Below are 19,549 nucleotides of genomic sequence, written 5' to 3'. Positions count from 1 at the left end.
TTTTTGTGTCAATTTCTGCTGGAATGTCCAAGAAAATTCTGGTATTAAAGTAACTGTTTAAATGAACAAAAGAGTTTCTGAAGAAAATCTTAAAAAATATATATATTTAAAATATTTGTGTTAAAGAAATGTCCAACTAAATAAATGGATAATTCTTCATTGATATCAGACTTTAAAATTTTTTGATGGTTGAATTTTTATCCATGTCTAACTGCTTACAATTCTGTTATCTGCAAAAATGGGTCAGTGGCATGTTGAGAACAGGATTTCCTTGCATTGTTTTTATTTTGTGTCACAGGTTATTTTGTAAATGTTGCAACTGTCTTTCTCATGGCCATTACATAGTTCTGAGTTATGTCAAATAGCAAATGGACATTTCATTTTGCAACTTCTTTAACTGGAAAGAGCACAGCATTTGAAATCCCAGTATTCATCCTACTAAATACTTTAATTCAGAAAACAATGCTGGGCTTAAATGTGGACTCAGATTTCATATAAAAATTGTGCTGGATTTTTACATAAGTCAGTCTATGCTGAATTACGTTGTTTTCACAAATCCCAGAAAGGCAAAGCTACATATTTTCCTAGTTGTAATAGGCATTATTTACTGCTTTGAGTGACATGAGATGTTTAAGAGTTCAAATAAGCAATTTGTAACTTTTAGAGGAAAAATATTAATGGTCCAGCTTGACTCAGTCTATAGGTGGACAAGGTATTCACATCCAGGCATATTATCAACAGACAGATGCCTCTGTTGTTAAGCATCGCATGTGGATAGTACCTCCAGGAGCCCACACCATGACCTTACCTGAAACGTGTATGGTTCCTGCCTTAACATTTTTGTAAACTTTATGATTTGCATTGCACAACTTGACATCAGGAGCAGAAGCTGCTTTCTTGAAGAGCAGAGTTTTAATTTGCAACAATTTATCAATTATCCTTCCTTTCCTATTTTGTTGGTAGCGGTTTCATACAGTAGTATGGGGACAACACCACAAGCAGAAAAAAATGTATTACTCAGTTAAATAACTCCAATTTTTTATAACACCCACAGATCCCTACTAGTCACTCCTATGTCCTCTGCTCCAGAACCTAATTCCAAGGAGGGCTTCATGAGAGAGAGAGAAAGGGTGTGAGATGTGTGAAGCATTTATTCTGTCATACACTCAAGAGATTAACACATGTGTTTCACTGCCAAGCAATATTTTCACAAGGGTTCTCTGACTATGTATGTGTCTGTCTGTACACACATGCTATAGGATGTACAGAGTAGCTCAGGATGGGCCATACACCTGTAGAATAGGAGTTACTGCTGGTAAAAAACTCCCTAATGACATAAGTAAATAGGGGGCTTGGTTACATCACATTGACTCAAAAAGTACTGACTTTTTGGGAGGAGCTGCCAAAATAAAGAAATTAAATATTTTATTATAAACAAATTTGAGATGCATAATTTTTCTCCCACAGCAAAAGAAGAGTTTTCAGAATGAAAATCACAAAAGGAGGTTTGAATGAAATAGTGCTGTGGTAGAAAGTCTTGTTTGGCAAAAATGTTATTTCTTATGATGAATTTGATTTACAAATACTTAGTGATTAGGTTTTACATTGTGACTGACAACGTATACAAATACTATATTCATTTTCTTTTTCATTATTAGGTACTTCTAGTATGCTGCCACACCTTTTGAGAGCAAAGCAGTACTTACGCCTATTTATTCTAGATTGCTGGGACATCCTGGGCCCTTCGTTAGGCACAGAGACATCCATGTATGTCCTGAACAAGAAAGATGGCTGATACCATTGAAGACAGATGGAAGTGGAAAAATGGGGAGGAAGTTCAGGGAAACGAGTAGGCACTATTCGTGATGAAAGCAACTTTTTGCCAGGTAGATAAGGAGATAATTTATTATGAGATCCCCCACATATATCTAGGAGGAGCCACTTGACTATTTATTTGAAACCGCTACAAGTTGTCAGTAGATACCAGCATAAGATAACGATCTGAGGTGACGAGGGCATATTGATGGATGCTTAAGTTCATCTTAATGTTATATGTTACTGTTTAGATCATCTCAAAAGGCCTCAATAAAGTGTAGGAGTTTTACTCCGCTAGGTTTTTTATGTTTGCATAATGAAAACCAGCATCTGCTACAGGGGGCTTTGTTTTCAAGGCTCCCATACTCAACAAAGTTCTGCATCCTTCCTTATATTGTTATGGATCGTTCCCCTAATTTCAGTGAGAAGGCTAATTGTAGTAAAGATGAATACAAGTGTAAGAGTTTGCATGATAAAGGCCTAGAGACGTTATGCAGATCCATTGCTCTCCCAGAGCACGGAAAGAAAAGGTTCATCACTGGACATACTGGATTAAGGGCATGGTTACTGCATACTTTGTGCACAACATTACATTCTATCAAGAATATATTATTCAAATTCATATAGGAAATTGACATTCCTCGTGGAAGTTTATTTCTCTCAAATTCACAATCCCATGGCTGCTACTAATCCTCTGAAGACAGTTCTGTTTGCAGAACTTAACTGCATTTTAACTAAGGGGACTGTTTTCTACATGTTGCATTCTGCTGCTCTCCTGCTCGATAAAAGCTATCCAGAAATGCATTCCAGAAAGCTGGTTGCTATGTTTCATGCTCTGCAAGCATCGGTTACCATAGTGTTTTAGAAAAATACCTTTTCAGGAAGCAGATACGTAATCAAATATAGTCTACTGAAGCTGTGCTGAATGAACCATCTGTTAACAAATTGAAAGTAATGTGTTTGTAGATTAAATGATTAGTAATCTTTAATTTCCTGTTACAGTTGGAGAAATATAAAAAAGAGGGCATGAGAAAATCTTCAGAAGCATCCCTTTACATACCCTGAAGCTGCCTACCCTTTGAACGTACCTCATTTCAAATGTCTTGTGGCAGTGTTATAAACTGACCCTCTTCAACAACCAAGTCTTTCTGGAAAGCAAACCAGACAGTTCCCTCCACCTAGACTGTGCACGTTTCTGTAGATACTCTACCTCTGAGCCACGGGAACAATTAATGCCGCCTGGTTATGAAGCTAGGATGTGCCCAGTACTGATCAAAAAGCATCATATTCATATTGAATCACTCCTGTTCAAAGGTTGCTTTACATGTTGTTGTTGTAATAAAAAAAATGCAAATTGTTGTCTTTGATCCCAAAGAACTAGGCATTATACAAATTTAAAGTAAAATCCCTTTAATGTCCTTAAGTCCGTACAGCCTACGTAAACATTTACTAGTAGTTCAGAATTCCAGGAAGATGTTGAAACAGGACTGAAGTACTCTTGTCACAATTTGAAATGAGAAATAGAGGTCTTCTGCTTATTACTAGGAAAGCTAAAAACACCTTCTAGATACATGACCCTTGTTGGTCATCTGAAAACTCCTTTGTGCTGTTCAGGCTTTCAGTACGGAAAATTTGAAACCAGTAACTAACAGACTATGCTATGTGCTTTTGTTTAATGGTTCAGCATATTTCAGGTTCTCCAGTAATCATTCTGTGCTTATTTATAATACATCAGCCTTTGTCCAAGTCTGCAGCTTTGGCTGTCAAGTGTGAACTGGAACCATCTCTTAAACTCAAGTGTGTTTTCAGCTGCACTTTGGTAATATTGGCTGTGGTGTGACTCCTGTTTCCTCATCAAGAAAACAGTTTGATGTTAACATGAAATTCACAGTGTTATATATTCACTGGGGCAGCAGATATATGTAATATCATGAAATTTAATGAGCTGTGAAGTCATGAATCATCTGAATTCATGTATCATTAACAAATCTGTGCATTGCTGAATTCATTTATTGAATATGTATAGATAACGTTTGGTATTTGTTTTCTATGTAGCTATTAAAGATTTTCTGAGAAAATTTTCTCAATTGATTTGCCAAATCAAAACTTTGGGGCAATAATTCTTTCTTTCTAGGAAAATTTTAATTGCAAATGTTTTTTCCAGTACAGAAGTTAGTTCTGATAAAGATGAATAATGAGCAAGTAACCATGGATCTGGTAGCTAAGATACTCAATGGGTTGCACGAAAGCTCATCTCAGTGCCGAGTTGAGTGCCGTGTGCTGGTAAGCTGTGAAGTCTTACCGGAAGAAGTCTGGTTGTACACAGGAATATTACCAAAATGCGTAGGACAAACACTAAAGAAATGCCCTTATGTGATTGCACAATGTGAATTTCACGTAGGTAGTGTGGAATTGTATTTTGATAAAGATTTTGAGTTAGGTGTGCTCTAAATCTTCTGAAAAGCAAACTCATATAATTAGTAGCGCTTTACTCAGAACATGAGTTTTCCATTATTCCTGTGAGTTATTGCTACCAAACAACACAATATCTCTTCTGTGATGACACCAACCAGCCATAATGCGCCTTTTTGTTTGATTTTGTCAGAAAATGCCAATTCATTGAAAAGAAAGCTGCTTGCATTTGCACCATTTCCTTTTGGAATGCATTGTGAAAGATCCTGCCTGGATATTTTCAAGAGCCAAAGTTCATTTTTTGTATTTTAAATAACTTTTCAGGCCTGTAAACTATATTTAAGGTATAAATACTTCCCCTCCCCGCAATTCAATAACCTGTAAATTATACTTGTATAGTGGAAGCAGGAGTTAAGATCCAGAGTCCTCTCTCCCCTGCCTTTGATCACTCGTAGCCTGCTCAATCTTCCGAGAAGGCTCCATGCCTTTGATCTCTTCTGCCTCTGTCTCTACGTTGTTCGGGTTATCCGAGGATGTTGATTATTTTGAAGTGTAAGTTTTACTCACCAAATCATGCCAATTCAAGCTAAAAAAATTGAAAGAGCAGCCGTTGGTACTAAAAATATGGAAGTCAAAATCTAGAATGAGAATTTAAAACATTTTAATGTACAAAGAGTTAATTAATCCAATAGAAAAGTACTTAAAAATCTAGATTTGAAGGTTTGTGCTGTTTGGAGTGAGATTATTTTGCAGGCTCAAAAATTCACAAAAATGAAAAATGGGGTATAGAAAATGGTTTTCTATCCTGTTTTAATCATTTTTGCTTCATAACTACTTGATCCTTTAGTCTCCTGAATCAAAAACACACCCTACATTGGGCTATAACACACATGTTCTTTCTTTTCAACTTACAGTTATGACCTGAACAGGTTTTTTTGTCTCACAAAACTCAACCTGCAAAGAATGTAACCCATCAAAGGCCCCATATTTTTGTAAGTAAACTACCAAACTGTGTGGGCTTTATTTGGATATGTGTACATATATACCTGCCTACAAAACATTCTGATGTTTTGGAAAGTACTGTCCGGATTTGTAGGAATATAAGAATTTAAAGATGTATGTAACTTCCTTCCTGAAATAATTAAGGATATTTCAAAAATATTTATTTTCTCTCTTTGCACACGCTCAATGAGCTGTGCCATATTGAGGTGTGAGACTGCAGTCAGGGCGTAGGTGACACACAGCACGTGTTCTACTCAAGGCTACTTCTGGCTCAAGGCAGCTAAGCAAAATGCTCCTCTTAAATAACATCATGTAAGATTTTAAATTCTGAGCAGCCAGGATTCTTACAGGGTCCTATGGGAAAGGTATGCAGTAAAAACGTAAAAGCTGTTTATCACTGATTGAGAAATCAATGGTATGAAGAATGCCCTTCCAGCATCCTTCTTATTCCCAGTTTATACAGAGGTCAAGAATGAGTCCTAGGGAAAATAGGTGTCCCTGCAGGACCCTTGCTACACAACCTGAGGGACAGTAGGGAAGAGAAAGCCATCTGTGCTTTCTCCTGAGTTACCTCCGTGCGATCCCAGACCCACGAGGATTTTTCATTCTGAATCTTGGGAGAGGATTGCTGTTGTGAAGATGTTCCCTATGCGTAGGCGTGCAACTCAACTGAGCACTGCAGCAGTTTTTGAAGGGGACCATTGGGATGGGAGTTACACTGGGCCAGGTCTAGGCACTAAGCATGCTGCTAAATCAAGAATTAATACAACAGTTTCTGGCTTCAATTCTGGCTATACTTGTACTTGTCTTGAAGAGGTGCTAGGGAAATGAAGTCAACATTGCTTTATTTATCACAGTTAGAAGGCACGTAAGGAATTATTTGTTGTTTACTCTCTTTGCTAGCTGATTCTCTGTGTTTACTGTCCTCCTACTCTAGTGACAAGGAACTACATCAAGGAATCTTCAGATTTTAGTTTTCAAAGGTAGTGGTCAAGTTGGGGCAAACTGTGTAGGTGGAATTTAGAAATTATCTAATTCAAGGTAGTACTTCTGGTTCAGTGCAGTGTACTTAACACTGAGCAGTGTCAGATAGTCTATGCTTTATACAGTAATGATAAATTGTTTATGAAAACAAGTTAATTTTTGGTACCTTTGGCTCTAGAACTGGAAAAAACATCTAGCTGCCATGCTACTTAAGCTACTTAAGAGTGATGTCCTAAAAGCTTTTAAATTTGGGAAAAAATAGATGCTTCAGGTTTTTTCATCTGATGAATAGTGATGATAATGCTCAGCTGTATTTGCATTTAGATCTGCAAGAGACAAATGAGTTAAAGAGAACGTAAGGAGTGTTTTTCTATGTCTAAGGCTTAGTGTATGTGAGGGGATTGAACGTTGTACCTCTTGCTCTGAACTTATTTAATGTTTCTGGAATGACAGGGGTAAAATAAATGGGGGCTGAAACAAGTACGTTGAAGGAAATGTCTGTGGCAAAGCTTTTCCTATCATCAGGTTTGGTTTGATATTTTATAACACCACAGCATTTTTACCTCTCTGAGGTGTTGTCTCATTGTTTGTGGAAAGCATGTCATATTGTTTTGTACCTGAATGATCACCTGTAAAAGCCTAAGGTTTTTTAAGAAACAGGGAATAGAGACAGAGGCTGGCTTTTGCTTGGGACTCACTATGGGCTCCTCTCAGCACCAGGCCTCCTCCAGAGCTGCAGCCATGCTGCTTATTCTACAACTGTGCTTCCCTGTGAAGACCAGAAGGGTGGCTCCTGTTTGCAGTGGGCAATTTCTTTATACTGTGGAATATTTATTGGAAAGGGCTCATCTGATTTTTCAGTAGCTGTTTCAATTCATTATGTTTGCATGCTTTGCTATTTATGAATATCTGCACTCTTGAGGGAATCGCTGATCTTAAAACATCTGTGACGAAGGCTTTTCTTGTGTGAACAAGAGTATTGGCTGTGCATTACTCTGGTTTTGTTCCTATTTATTTTTAAAGTTTTTCTTTCTCTGGTAGCAAAGCAGAAAGTAAGTTGTGAAGTTCAGGTACCCAGCCGTACAGCCAAAGTGGTCAGAAGTTAAATCGGTTGGAGATCACACAGTGAAAAGTTTAGAAGAGAAGAAACTTAAAGCAAGACTGTTCATAAACACTTCAGAAAGGGGAAAATTACAGCTAAATTTATGATGAATGACATCTCTGGCTCTTACCATAGAGCATCTTGCTTAAGTCTCTTAATTCGGTGCTGTTAACCTTAAGGCAGAAAAAAAAAAAAAAGAAGGCACAGCGCCATTTGAAGATAAAATGAAAGTAGCAAGCAGATGATAATTTTTCATTTGCATGCAGTTTACAAATAATTTTTGTTGCCTCTATATACTAGGGCCTTTGAGAATGCAGTCTGCAGACCAAGACCATTTTATTGTGAAGTCTTATGTCATGCAATACAGTACATTAAAGTTATCCAGAAATGTGTAATTTATCCAGCACTTGCATGTCCTCTTCACTTTGTGCTTTTTCAACTTTTAACTTGTAACTATAGTGGTGTACTTGCCACTTGTGTGGGTTGCCATTGCCCAGGGAAGACTCCCATTATTCCTTTCCAGTTAGTTTGCAAAGTGTTTGTTAAGCTAAGAAGGTTGGGGTGCCGGTTGCCCTGTGGGACCTGACTACAGACACGGAAATCATATTCGGCTGTCAGCAGAAACCCTCGGCCCAGCCCAGGTTTCCTGTCCTCTTTGCCTTCCCCTTCCTGCCTCCTGGGTGGAGGAAGGATCAGTGCCCTCTTCTCCCGTGGAGAGGTCGGTCCTGTGCAGCCTCCCTCCACCCGGCCTCCCTACCTCCTCCAGCTGCGGATGAACAGGGCCAGGCGCTCCCACAGATATGTCTCTTTGGTTCCCTTGTATTCGTTCGTAGGCAAAGCACTCTGAGATTCATCTACATCTGTAATTGTTGCCGGGCACATATGCAAGTGATTTTTATAACAGCTTTTTAACATCCTTCTTGAATATTGGTGAAGTGAATACTCATTATTGAGGGCTACCACATGTTGAAGTGTTTTTCCACACAGGAAAATAAAAATGACTGTGTAGGATTCTGTGGCCATCGTCCCTCAAAAGCTGTTGCTCAGATTTGCCCAGCTCAGACTGCCTATTATTTGTAATTAGTGGCAAACACCCTTCTGAGATCTGAAAGTTGGGCTGTTCCCATGTCCTTTTCACATACCATCACTGGTAATAATAGTAGTAAATTTGAACAGGATATGAATTCATTGTTTTTTAGCTGGAGGTTTCCACTAAATTCTAATTACACCATTATTTTTGACCATGGTTCAAAATGCACCTGAGTTTGTAGGTTGGACCTTTGTGAGTGGTTCCTTTGAAGACACTGATGTATTTTGGCCTAAACATTTTGATGGTTAGTGGTAAAACGTAAGGTGAAACGAACTGAGTTTGAGTGCCATGTGCCCTGTTAGAAAGAAAAAAAAAATCTGTTTTGATCTGTTGACTCAAATCAATAAGGAAACTACTAAAATGATAAAAATGGAATCTCAAGTTTGGTTTCTATGTAATTGTTAATGAAAGCATTTGAATTGGCTTTTTGAGTTCTATAAACCTGGAGAAATTAGTTTAGTTTTAAATACTCTCAAAGAGATTATTTAATCTCAGAGCTCTTCATGGGAGAATCCACCAATGTGTCATTTTTGTGGCTGAAGCATAACGACACGCGGACTTTGCGTGACTGGAGTCAGTGCGATCCCTGTGGTCCGAGCCGTGGGACTATTGTGGCAAGTAGCCGGTGGGACAAGCAGCATTTCCACTTACTGGTAGCACCTAGGCAGCCATCTTTAGCTCACAAGGAAAAGGGTGTCTGGACTCAGATCCATGCACATGGCATTTCACTCCAAAAGACCATTTGAGAGATCTTACACCATGCAACTGCATTGAAGGGCTTTCCTCTGGCTGCTGGCCCTTGAAAAGCTCTAAATTTGGAAAAGAGAGGAACTAAACCGTGGACTGATTTACTGGGGCTGTGGCAAGTTTCTCTTCTGCCAGACAGCTCCCACTAGTTGACCAGTTGATCCCAGGTGTGCTAGCTCGGCAGGCAGAGCAGTGTTGCTTCTGTCCCCTGATGTTGTACCCAGCACCTCCTCCCAACCCCTCGCCGCTGCTGGGCTGTGGTGTGTCCTTCTCCCGGTCCTCCAGGCCCCACCGGCATCACGCTTCATGACCTGGAGAGGCTGCCCCGGGCAGTCACCTCCTCCCAGCCATGCCTGCCCTCCCCAAAACCGGAGTGCAGGTCTCCAGGGTGTGCCAGTTACAAGGCAGGGGCTGTCCCACGCCGCCAGCTTGCCGTCCCTGCTGTCCCGGTCCCAGCCGGGGGTGCAGCTGGCCCCCACAGCCCTTGGGCTGGTGGACACCCCCGGGACCTCCCTCCGAGGGCTGGGCTGCCCCTCGTAACAGTCTTCCTCCACTTCAAAGCCCCCGTTCTCACACTTCCTTCCTTTGGTAATGAACCTTCAATTTCCTCCAGGTAAATAAAGTGAAACTGGAAAGAACTGTAAAACAAAACATAAAAGTAGCCGAGCTGGAGAGTTACTGCCCGCAGTGTCCCTGGGAATGGTTTTTCCTGTCCTCCCGCTGCGGTTTCTAGCCTGTTGTCTCCCACTTTGTTTGCCCTTCCTTACCAGTTTTTAGCTGTAAGCTCTTTAGCATGCAACCTCCTCTTCGCGGGAGCGTTTGTAGGGATGCTAATAGGTAGAGAGGCTCCTCCCACGGCTCCATTTTTATTAATGGGAGGATGAGAGAAATTACCACATTTTTAACATCTCTTTTGCGGTAGCTATTAAGCTTCACGGTGCAGAAACAGCGAGTGGATTTTTTGTTCATTTGTTTACAACGCTAAGCTCCGAGATAAATTCTTCTGTACGAGGTTTTAGGTGCTGGGACAGCGTGTGTTTGTTGCTCAGTAGCTTAGGTGGTATTTTCATTTGGAAGTGACATTTTACGTGACATTTTACTTTAGAACAATAGATGGGCAAAATGGAAATTTCGGGTCTGTAGCAGAAGAGTTGTGTCTATTACTCTATTTAGTAACTCGCATCTTTTATAAATTTTGGAATTTCACAAAAGGCGGATGAAATGCCTTTTGGAGAAGGGAGGCTGCTGACTGGTCTCAAAATGTGCCGGTTTGCAAACTTGCAAAGCAGCTGTCCTACTCACCAGTGAAGATAAGAGGGCTCAGATGAAGGGGTTTGTGCTGCTGGAAACACAACCGGCTTTCTCAGGAGGCGGCTTTGAGGGAGATTGCAGCAATATTGCATCCCCACTGTTGCTAGTGGGTATTGCCACACACATGTATAATTTGTGCTAGATAAAATCAGGAGGTAATAAAGACAGGTAGAGAGACGAGATGAGAGATCTGCTGTGTACTTTTTTTTTTTTTTTTTTTTTTTCCTTAGGGAGCAAAAATGTTCAGGGGATGCCACATTAACTCAGGGAAAAGCGAATGCTGCTTTAAATCAGAAAACTCGTGTTATACCAAGTGCTTTATTTTGGGAACCATTTCAGTATGTTATGAAGGAAAGTTGCAGACTAGGCACGTTTACTAGACCTTTAATTGCTACATTTAGGAGAAAGGCGCCTTTTTTTTTTCTTCCCTTTTTTTTTTTTTTTTCTCCCTCTCCCCCCCCCTCCCCTTTTTAACGACAAGAAGCCAGAGTTTGCTGTGCAAATGAAGCAGGCTTTGCAAGAATCAGATTCACTTTGGACGACTCTTCACATTCCTAGTCATCATTACATTAGGCAGCACAATTCCATCTCTGGTTGATGGGCAGAAAAAGTGGGCAGCCTGCCAGGTAGACGTTTCCATGGCTCCCAACCCCCAAAGGTGATGCGTTTTTCAGCTAATTCAATGAAGAGTGGGCTGAACTTTGGGTATAAACTAGACAATAGCTGCCTTCGCAGTATCAGCAGAATGGTTTATGGGAATGCACTCCACATTTGGCAGAGCATCATGTGACCTTACGGCTGAGATTTTGTGATGGTGCCAACGGAGACTTGGAAAGCAGCGCCCGTTCTGACTTTTTTCCTCTTTTCTTACATGGCTCAGAAAATGGTGGATCTTAATACTTGACTTTAGCCAGACTCAGCAAGCGATTGAGCTTTGAAGCACAACTTTGCCTTTATTCTGGCTTTTTTGGCACACCACCAGGAGGCTGTCCCTTTCACGCCTGATAAATTCTGCTTCTTATCTCCAAATAGGAAAAAGAAAGAAAGAAAATATAAGCAGAATATTTATACTTCATAACTGCATTTTAAAACTGCGTGTTTTATTTTTTTATTGCTGATCTGTAGTTTAGAACACAGACACTCCTGAGTGTCTGAAGGATAAAAGTTGTTTTTTATTTTTCTGGTGTGTTGTTTTTTTGTTGGTTTTTTTTTTTTTTCTTCCTTCCTCCTGTTTAATGAACAGGCGTTTGAACTGGGCAAACGGGGCGACAGCATTGAACATGAGCTCATTGCAGCGTAGTGTAGCAAACTGGCACCCTGCCTTTTCACCCCTTTGCTCCGGCAGATTTGTGCAATCCCCATTTATAAAACCGGCGCAGGGGCGAGGTGAATTTTCTGGTCTCTCCCCACCTCTAGTCCTGTGCAGGCAGTTGCGGCAAGGATTGGTGCAGCTTTTGCGCAGTGCTTTGTGCCTGGAATTCCGAGAAGAGCGAGAGAGAGAGAAGACAGGCATCCTGGTCTTCTTCCGAGAAAGAACAGGAGCCCTAAGAAGAAGAAACAAATCTGAGTTTGTCCTACATACAAGAGTGCAGAAAAAAAAAAAAAAAAGTGACTCTCCTGCTTCCAAAAAAAAAAAATCTGGCATGTTTCACTACAGAGACATCAGGATGTGTTAGAGCTTCTTAAAACAGTGTAACAAAATGAGCCTAGGAGATTGACTCTTTTAGTACAAAAACAAAAAAAAAGCAAGAAGGAACGAATTTTTTGTTTGTTTTTTCCACTATTGCTCATATAGCAGTATTTGGCACTGGGTGAAAACGTACCTTTCATATCAGGTATAGCTTCTTTTTCTTTTTTTCCTCTTTTGCTTTTTTTTAAGCCATTTTAAACATGTTGTTTAGAAACTGAGTCCTTGTGTATTAATTTTAACATAGTCAGCTGTTCACACTTTTTAAAACTAACTTTTTGGGGGTGTGTTTGATCTAATACTGCTAAAAATAGAAAGTAAACAAAAAATCGAGGATCTGTAGAAATAAGTGATGAGGCACATTTTGTCTTAGCTAAGCACTGGAGTTATGCAAAGACCTTAATGTTACATTTATTCAGTCTAAGCTTTGGTTATCTCTAAGAAAGTTGTGGGTATTTAGATCTGGTTGCTAAGGAAAGTAAATTCTTTTTTTATAGTGTGACTCATGCTTTCAGTTTCTAAAGAGGGGAAGAGAAAAAAAACCCTGCGTTAAACTGTAGGAAACGATTGCTCTTCTAGCCAGTATATTTACGTTATTATTGAGTTAATTCTTATACGAGTTTCTTAGAATTTGTATCTAAATCCATTACAAAGAAATCAGTGTAATAAGCAGTGGAATAAAAGGCACATTATTGGGACATTCATGAAGTAAGCCTGGTTTGCAGCTAGTAAGAGTGACTATTTTAAGATGTTCGGTAAAGAAGCACTTGTCCAGGAATAGCTGAAAACAGTATTTAAGATATCCATTCAGAATGTTTGTGATGAGTGCATGCAGAGTTAAAGTAAGTTTGGAGCATACGATGCTTTAGTGGAGCCTTTTTCTTAACGCGTTTTTCTGTCCGTGTAACAGATTACTAGGCAGCTAGAAGTATGTGTAACAAAATTCATTCTGACTGACAGATTTTGAAAAGCTCAGCCAAATCGGTGGTTTATGTATTTTGGATTTATTTATTTTTTTTTTACTATTTTCCTCGTCTTTTTAATTTATGTTAAAAATAGAGATGTCCTCAGCTAGAAATTAATTTGAAACTTACAGTATCTTTTTCATCAGAAACTATGATTATTTTTTTCAAAATGTTCACGATAGGCGTTTGTCTAATAAAAAAACTTTATAAATATATTATGACTTTACAAAATAGAATTGCTTTAACATGTGCTTCACTTTTTATACATTACTGATTAGACAGTAACTTCTAAGATTATATGCTAATTTTGCTACCATATATTTTTGTTGTTCTGCAATGAATTATGGGAAATTGCTGAATGGAGACCTTATGTATATGACACATATACCTCCATTCATCCATTTTGTACCAGAATGTGTTTCTTAGATTTACAGTGATACTGCCCTCCCCAGTAGTTTTGTTAGAATAATTACGTATGTCATTAGTACCTAAGTCTGTTGAGAAACCCAGGCTTGCATTAGCCTAAAAGAACTTTTGTAATTTCTATATCTGATCATAATAGTCACATTTTTTTTCTTGGTTCTTATTTTTCCGTCAAGTTTTACAAACTTTTATCTATTTAAACCATTTACTTTATCCCAGAGTTTATATGAGGTTCCGTACCAAATTACTTTATCATATGCATTATTTTGTAAAAACTATTTGTTTTTGTTAAGCATGCTCCTTCCCTTCTGGAATTCCTAACAAAAATAAAATATTTGTGGGGCGAAAAAAGCCTAGGAAATACTAAATGAAATAGTGCCTTTGCCAAAGTGTGCGTGTTCACAGCATGTCTTCCCATGGCCCTGAGAAGGGCGTCAGCAGTGTGTCGGTTTTATATCTTAAAAGCATAATTACTAATTTGGTGTATGTTTCGTGTTGTTCTGAAAACACTGTACATAAAGCAGATATTTCAAAACCTTTCTCTCACTTCTTTTTGTTTTAGTAAAAGAAAAAAAAAGAAAAAGGAAACTGAAGAAGTTAATTATACCAGAATTCAGCGAAGGTAATACAGTGATCTTAAATATATTTTTTTTTTTAAAATAGACTTAATGGAAAGAACATGAAGCAGGTTAGCTTTAAAAGAATTTCTTTTCTTAAGAGAGCCTACAAATATAATTTCACAGATATGTGTTAAACTTTTGTTCTGATTACTTTCTTTTGGGAAAATTGCAGTTTGTGTATGTTTCCATGAAGCTTTAGAATGAATTGAAAGATCAATACATATGTTTTTTCTTTTGTTATGCATAGTAAATATATAACGCATATATATTTACTGGTATATTTATATTTCTAGTATATTTAAAGTACGTATATTTATTTGCTAGCATATAACCATAATGCAGTCACCAATTATTTTTGAAATATGGAATATCACTTCTATTCACACACACACACAAAAAGAAAATCAGAGAAGCAATTTTATAGAACTTATTACAATCGTTCAGTAAATTATATCTGCAGTCTGCATGCTCGTTTCTGATACTAGGATAACTATTCTAGTTTGAGTGCTTGTTTTACGTTCTGTTTCCTCAGTATCAGCAGAAAACAATTATCATTCCTTCTGAATGCTGAAGTGTTGTATATAAAGTGAAAGCAGGTTTAAAGCAGACTGTTCTAGAAAAGAAATTAACATTATTTTAAAGAGCGAAAGGGTATGTTTGAATGTCCAAGATTTAATCCACTAAATTAAAAAAGAAAAGAAAAAAAAAAGGTCATTTACTAATGCTCTGCTGTCATTACTGAACTAGAAATACATGTTGCGTTCTGCAAGAAAATGAAGCATTGCCCTGATCCAAAAACTTTGTTATTGGCAGCACTCATTTTCTTGAAAGGGCTTGTGCTCAACTAATGGTGGCAGAATTAGGCCTTCAGTGGGAACTAGTGGAAAGCAGGTGTTTAAATCTTGTTCAGATACAGATGTCAGTAACCCACTAAAATGATAAGAGACCTTTCTATAGCACCTGATTTTAAAATTATACCTGCTTCTTACGCCTGTATTTTACAAATGCATTTTTGACCATATCATTACAAGTTATTCTGATGTGTCAGATACTATGCTTAAAGATGCAATAATTATCAATGCTCTCATTTAGAATATGTAAGTTATAAAACTGTATCTGTATCTCACCTTTCTGAATTACTGGTTACTGCCTCAAAGGACCTGTTTTCAGTCTGTTGCGTAAGACACCTTATATTCAGTGCATGGTAATTTGTATCGTACTGCTTGCCGGTCACCAGAAGAAAGTATTTGTTGTAGGTGTTAACCCTGAAGTTTTTGCAAAATTGGGTTTCTACTTGCATTCTTATTATTAGGAAACAGAACTGATGGGAGGATTAGTGAATAAAATGTACAAATTAACTTCTTTGCTTTGATTAATAGACGTTGTTTAATCAATAAGTTATTGTCAAGCAGTACTTAGATGCCATGTAATATGAAGAAATAGCTAAGCAGTCTTTATAACATACGGGAGCTGCACTGCAGTGTGCCTCATTGCTTTTCAGATTTGGTGGGGTGATTTTTATTTTGGGTTGTAGTACATGATATGAGCTCAGACACAAAGGACAAACCTGTATTGTTCACTTCTATGTCACGTCCAATTATGGATTCCAGTCTTGCCTGCTGTGTGCATGCTGTAGTCAGATGCAAGTTGTTGGGAGTTGAGAGTTTATTGGTGAGGCAAAGTGTGCGCAAAAGGACATTAATTCCTGATGAACACAAAACAATGTTGTGCCGTCAAAACGTAAAAAAAATGTATTTTTCTTCCTTTTTCAAAAAACTAATTCCAAGTCTTTGGCCTGTTTGGTGCATCCACCACTTATGCAGTGAAGTTTGAAGTAGCCTTCTTTGCAATAGATGGTAATATTTTTTACTCTTAAATACTCATTCTTACATTGCTTCGTATGTTTGTTTGTTTAAAGTCTTCTGCATCTCACTTTGAAAGGAAAATGCTAATCCACGATGCCAATTGGCATAAACCCGTAGATCCGATCTTGTGTTGAAACGTACTGCACAAGCTCGCTTCTATGGGTCTGTGTCAGTATGGTGATCTGGCAAAAGTTTATGTAGCACGCACTGCAGTGGTATTCGACAGCAAGCCCAAGTGAGCGTACAAAACTCTATATTGTTTCTGGAATGCTTCTCTTGTCCATTGCCTTATCTGCAAACTTGATTGAGTGATTTGTTCTTTTACCGGTTGCTTTAAGCACCTTTGGCTTGATAACTCATTACAATTTACAAAGAGGTGTGAGGGAATTGTAGGGTTTCCAGTGAGGGAGAATAGGATATACTATTTGCTGGCTTTACTAGCTATACCATTAAATGGTATTACATCCAAAAAATGTAGAAGAAACCAGAAGACATTTATATTTTATTTTTACTGTAAAATAAGACCAAATAATCATTTCTTTCCAGAGATGTAGTTGGACTTGCATCATTCCTATCAGATATATATGTACCTATACACATAAGACACACACATATGTATCTTTATACATATGTAAGCAGGACAGAACAGAAATTCTCTGCAGTAGAAAAACCTATATGAGAATATGCCTTATCGTCTGAAAAGTGGGGTGTAACTGCAGTTGAAAGCCTACCCCCATGGGAGATACATAGGCCTGTGGCTGCTGTCACATTTCAAAGACAGGCTGAAGAAGTGAAGAAGACTTTATGGTCACCGTCGGAAGCTGTGTGCATCCGGGTTGAGGTAGTAGGTTGTATGGTTTAGAGTTACACCCTGGGAGTTAACTGTACAACCTTCTAGCTTTCCTTGGAGCACACTTGAGCCATCGAGGAATTCATCACCACTTTAATCTGATCAGGGAAAGTATGCAAAAAGGTATTGTGTCATAGCTGTGCATAATAATCACTCTGAGCCTTTATTGATGTTGAAATAGTCCTGATTACTTGATTATTTCATTTACATCCTGTTATGAACAATGCTAACATGTTTCTTAATGGACTGTGACTATGTACTGCAGACACTTAAGGAAAGACTGATGATGGTTTTAATTCCATTAACAGGAAAGATTTAAAAGTTTATTTTGATTTATAAATTTAGAAAAATGTCAGGTATTTAATGCTTTATTCTTTCTTCATAGAAATAGCTTATCCTACACATTCATTTTTGTTGCTGTTGTTATACAGTTAAAGGGAAAAGAACAATTTTTTCTGTCCTTATGATATTTTCCAAAAAATATTGCATGCTGCTGCTTGGATAGCGGCGGGCAGTGTCACAAGTTGATCCTGATCTTCCTTGGATTTATGATATTCTTTCTTTGTGCCTGCACAACTCGGTGTTAGGAAGGCAGATCCAAATGACCCGCAGCCTCATGTGCCGCTCAGTGTAATCCCGCTCTGCTATCTCAGCATCCGTGTCCTTACACAGCTTGTCAGCCTGATCCTGACCCACAGTGCCCTTGTCATTTTTGGCCCTGAGTGAAGTTCTGATGCATCTTCCTAACCCAGCAGGACTCGGAGAAGTCACATTCCCTCTGCAAGTGGTTCCCAAAGCACTGGACACCACCGGTGGTAGCAGGTCCCAGCTCTGGGTACCTCCACCCGTGTGGGTCAGGTGCCACAGACAGAATTAGCTCAGCTCAGCCCCTGCGTTGCCTGTACATCTGGCACGCCTTTTTTATAAAAGCAATACCAGAATGCACCAAGGCAAAAAACCATGTATTTCATCCCAATCTGAATAGGGAGATGAAGGCATGGTTGTGGAGGCTTGTGCCTGCCCCAAGTTGTGCGTTCCAATTTCATGCTGGTTTTCAGTCGTCTTTATCTTGGAAAAAGAAATAAACCCCTTGAGAGGCGTACATCCCATAAGCAGCTATCTTATAAAAGAGAAAAAATAGTGAGTGTTTTCACAGTTTAGCCATTCCCAGAAACCTGTGAAACTGTGCCTGTGTATCCACCATGATTTTTTAAGTGAGATCTGCTCCTAAAAATGACCTTAAAGACCTGAGTTGTCGTCAGTGCAATGGAAGGCATTGCTCCCAGAGTAGGACCATCTGGACCAGACAGGGACGCTCATTCCAGAATAGTTGGGCAAAACCGATACTGTCTGTTTCCACATACTTTTCCATAAAAAGTGAAAAGGAGTAGAACTTACTCATTTATAATTAATAATAGTAATAGCGATAGTTTTGTCAGAAAATAATTTAAGGTTTGTTGACATAAAGCAAAAGGGCTGAGCCCTGTGGTGCTGTGGTCGGGGGGACAGCACTGATGCGAGCTGTGGGCACGCCAGGTGCCTGTGGGCTGATGAGAGGGTGAAACGTGGCTGTCCCACATAGGTGTGAGGGCGGAGGCTCTACAGCTCCTGAGTTAGGAGCAAATAGGTCTTTCTCCAGGGTATTTTGAATCCCTGCGTTTCTTGCTTTACTTTTATTGCAGGTGACCGTAACAAAATATTTGTCATTTCCAATGTTTAATTGTTTTAGGTTTTGCATCAGCAAGGAAAAGTTAAGAATGTTTATTTTAAATGGATTTGGTGCTTGCTTGTGTTTTGGTTATTGTTTTCCTTTCAGTTCCGCCTATTCAAAAAATCACTGGTTTGCAGGTCCCTACGTTTGACTCTTCCTACCTCAGCTTAAGGCTCGCCTAACTACTTTCTTAGAGAAGGAATAAAAAGAGGAGACGAAAATGGATTTAGTCTCCCTTTTTAATAGCATTTATTTGCAGTCATTAATGTTTGTAATAGGAAATTGGTCAAAAGGATCTGCATGACAGTTAGGTAGAGGTACAATGGATTTTAAGCCTGTCTTGAAGTGTGTGGGAAAGACAAGAGAGGAGGTTGAGTGAATCAGAGCTACTCCAAGCTAATGGAAAATGCTTAAGGGGGCAGCGGCTAAATGGGGGGATAGAGAGGAGACCTCCATCAACCCATGAAGCTTAACAGGGACCACAATCTGAATAAAAACTGCAATATCCTCCGTGGATTCAAAAGGACCCTGGTCACCAGTATGTTTCCTTCCTTTTCTATTTTAAAATTTTTCTTTTGTAGTTTAAGTCCACTGGAAAGAAACATCGTAATTGCTGTTCTCTGCCAACAGAGCAACAGGTGTTCAATCCTTTTATATTAATTCTTCAATTAGTTGCAAAATAAGGGGGATTGTTTATACTAAGCTGAACCGAATAGAAATGACTGATGCAGAAAATGTGGGAATGTTTCATCTGTCCTTCAAATGCATGATAAATTTGTAATTCTCTCAGGCATAGTTGCAGGTTGCTATGCAAATTTTCATTGCAGCGTCACCAGCTTTAATGAACATACATTTTCTGTATTTCTTTCTCTGTTCTTTAATTTAGGTTTTTTGCCCTGTAATGCGCAATACGTTGTTTTGGTAAGAGTTATCGAGTTACGAGCAAAAATGAATGAGTCTGTGAG

General features: G+C 38.8%; 1 long non-coding RNA gene across 1 annotated transcript in view; it reads left to right on the top strand.

Annotated features, from left to right (window-relative positions):
- LOC134521181 (uncharacterized) overlaps window positions 1–19,549 on the top strand; it is a 363,047-nt gene that overhangs the window by 189,059 nt on the left and 154,439 nt on the right. The window contains exon 7 of the long non-coding RNA XR_010072674.1: window positions 14,101–14,160. This is a non-coding gene — a long non-coding RNA (uncharacterized LOC134521181). The remainder of the gene's footprint in view (window positions 1–14,100; window positions 14,161–19,549) is intronic.

This window comes from Chroicocephalus ridibundus, chromosome 1 (assembly GCF_963924245.1).
Source record: "Chroicocephalus ridibundus chromosome 1, bChrRid1.1, whole genome shotgun sequence".
Classification (NCBI taxonomy): domain Eukaryota; kingdom Metazoa; phylum Chordata; class Aves; order Charadriiformes; family Laridae; genus Chroicocephalus; species Chroicocephalus ridibundus.
Note: the sequence above shows the minus strand (reverse complement) of the source record. Positions and strands in the feature narration are given on the sequence as shown.